The following is a 3,731-nucleotide window of genomic DNA, read 5'->3' on the forward strand; positions in this document are numbered from 1 at the left end:
AGAGAGAGAGAGAGAGAGAGAGAGAGAGAGAGAGAGAGAGAGGGGGGGGGGATGTTACACACGAGTATCTGATACAAGTGATATGGCAACCTATGTCTACTTGTCTCCATTTTAAACATGCTGATGTGATGAAAACTGGAAACTTGGATCCTATCAGGGCAAGCAAATTAATAAGGGCAGGTAATTTTGTCAAAAAATGCCAAATAGTCCACAAAAAAAGGCAAAATGTGTCTTTATAAGTGCTGTACTGGGAAAAAACAAACAAATAAAAAATGGTATTTAACATCGTGTCCATAAATCTCGCCCTCCAAATATCAATCCATTAAAATGACCTTCAACTTGGCAAAAACTCTGAAACCTGTGACTGTGAAATGACGGAAGACCTATCAATATCAATGACCTCAGATTAGCTGGGCACGTTGACCTTCTAGAAGAAAGTAATAAAGAACGACAAGAGGACGAGAGACGCATGCGCACAACCAACATGACGTTCTCTCTCTAATAACTTTTCCGCCGGTGACATCACAGACTATGGGTGACGTCCAATCAAGGGACGCTATTCTTCCGCTAATCACATTCCCTATAGATGAAAGCAAAGTGATGGTGAACAGAAAAGACAACATCAAAGTTTATGTCAGCCTAGGTCGAAGGTCAACAGATGGAAGAGGTGACATCCTTCCAATAGGCTCGGGCTGCAATCACCAAAGATGGTTTATCACTATCAACAACTCGAGTTACCCCCCCCCCCCCCCCCCCCCCCCTTTCCACCCCCTTACCAATTATAGGAAAATCGTCATATTTGTTATCATGCAAACATCAGTCTTCTCATTCCGATTTGTTTTATAAATCACAAAATTTAAAGAAAAGTCTTTGTCATGTTTACGAGAAGATGATGTTTTGTTTGTTTTGCTGAACAAAATCATGAATGGCAAAAAGGTACTTATTGCTTTTAAATTTGAGTTTGAAAATACAATTATGTATTAGGTCGGTCATGTCAGTAGTAAAAGTCTTGAAAATTGTCGGGAAGGGGAGAGTTAAAACGATGGAAATGCGCATTGAATGCAATGACAAGGCTGGGCAAGATGTAGAGAACCAGAGCACGACACTCAATTCCAAACTTATATTATATAAGACACTTGTAATAGCAATCTTATTATATCATTGTGATAGTTTGACAATAGCCTCAGAAATCCTTAAAAGGTTACAACCATGCTATAGGCGCATTTTGGGCATCATCTGGACAGGCCATACGTCGAATGACAATTCCACAGAACAGTTGTCTCCATAACAGACCCACAGGAATCACACCTGTCTATAGAACATGAGAAAATAGGGTTCAAGAGTCGTGACGTCACTTCCCTCGAAATGACGCATAGTAACTTAGTAATTGATTCTAAACTATCGGAATAATGGCAGACGCCCTTATGAAATACTTCTCCGACGAGCATACAAGTGTATCCAGAGGTGAAAAACATTATAAATCTTTTGACTTGTACACATTCTGATCACATGACATGTGAAAAAGTTCTAGTCAGCATGAAGAATATAAAGTACCGATTTTCTTTAAAACCGAGCTGCTGGTTGCTGGGCTGACGTGACATCCGACTATTGAATCCTATTGTCTTGGTTTGTCTCGCCATGAGACGTGGAGTCTTGGAGGGAGGCAGGTGGGGACCGACAAAGTCAAAGTGCTGGATGACGAAGGTCAAGGAATGGACAAGGATGGACAGCCCAGCACGAGTGAGGAAGGCTGAGGACGCATCTGTATGGATGGCCCTTACTGCAATGGAACCTCTCGTGTCTCCTGTACCACCACCAAGGTCAGGGGAATGAGGTGAGGTGAGGTGACGTTAGGACACATCTATATGGATGGCCCTTACTGCAGTAGAACCTCTCGTGTCTCCTGTACCATCACCTCGGTCAGGGGAATGAGGTGAGGTGAGGTTAGGACACATCTGTATTGATGGCCCTTACTGCAATGGAACCTCTCGTGTCTCCTGTGCCATCACCACGGTCAGGGGAATAAATAAGACGGGACTTTTAACAGAGAACGACAGATCAGCCTTTTACAGTAAACGATTGGCTATAGAGCGACAGTCCGTTATATCGGGTAGTTTGCGCTGACCACACAAACATGGCAGTTATAATGATGGCTTATCGTATGTGTCAAAATGTACATAAAATGGAAAAGACACCTTATTTATTTCTCTATCACCACGGGTTTCAGTATCAGGGTTTGAAAGTCGTAAATTTCAGGATACGAAAAAGGATAATAATTCATTAAATTTAAAGAATATAAATACCAAAAAAAATAAAAAATAAATAAACAACAAAACAGAACTCCAAAACAAAACAAACAAAAAAAAAAAATAAAATAAAACAACACCGAAAAAAAACAGAAACAAACAAAAAAAAATTTTAAAATAAATAAATTTTTTAAAATGTTTTTTTAAAGACAGAAAAAACTTTAATAAAACGCCTCAAACGGTTTAACACCAAACGGAAAAATAAGAAAGTAAAGATACAAGGATAGGAATAAAACACGGCAAGCTGGCAACCCTAAACCAACCTGTATGAAATTGGAAATCCCGCTCTAACAACTAACAACCCAAAAATGTCAACTATTTTAATTGTTGACGGCAGCTTGAGACAAGTTGACATTTGATTCAAGAGATAAAACATCGGTTTATATTTAATACATCCAAATGTAAACAAACACAAGTCAAGGTAATTATCCTAATTGGTTCTTACTTTAAATTGTCACCAAATCCAACACACCGAAATATTACAACACATTACACACTTTCAATACGCGTGTGTCTCTTGTAGTAAAATCGTTAAGTACTTAGGACTTAGCTACAGAAAATATGTTTTAGTGTCACGCTGTGTGGATGAGACGAATAGAAATCGTCACGCCTTTTATAAAGAATGCAAGGCTGTCAAATACAAACGGTAGCTGGCATACTAAACCAATGGGACAATCACACACACACACACACACACACACACACACACACACACACACACACACAAACAGTGACAGACACAAGGGGGTCTGGATGCAAAGAGAGTGTCGCCGATGTCCTGTTTTGTTTTGCAATAAAACATATCATCGACGCGAACGCTGTGTGTGCGTGTGTGTGTGTGTGTGTGTGTGTGTGTGTGTATCGTGTGTGTGTGTGTGATTCGTGTGTGGTGATTGCAGCAACGAAGCTGTTCACATCCGTCAACTGTTTGATAAGAAACAGCGCAAAAGATAAAAACCCAAACTTTTATCGTCGCAGGAAAATAAGAGCGAGCAATTGGCGAAGTCCAGCCGATACTCTGCAGCACTCTTCAATCTTCTTCTGTCCTTGGCCCCTACCTTTTTTTTTTTTTTTTGAGCTTTTATTATATAGCGCAAAATCCACTAAACGTGCTCAAAGCGCTTTACAAAGGGTCCCTGCCAACAGCAACACGTAACGTGTAGAATGAGACAAGGCGCCTGTTAGACGATATTACAATTTGAATTTTTTTTCCGACAAAGACAACGCTGCTAACGGCCAGGTACTCATTTTACACCTGAGTACGTTGAGAGAATGTGAGTACAGTGCCTTTTCCAAGGACTCAACTATGCGCCGAGCGCGAGGCTCGAACCCAGGACCTTCCTATCCGAAAGCGAGACCACATAGCCGCACTTTGCCTCACTCCTGGCAAACCTAAACTTTTACCGTCGCAGGAAAACAAGAGCT

This window comes from Berghia stephanieae, chromosome 12 (genome assembly GCF_034508935.2).
Source record: "Berghia stephanieae isolate SIO BIC M18660-M18661 chromosome 12, UCSD_Bste_1.3, whole genome shotgun sequence".
NCBI classification, from domain to species: domain Eukaryota; kingdom Metazoa; phylum Mollusca; class Gastropoda; order Nudibranchia; family Aeolidiidae; genus Berghia; species Berghia stephanieae.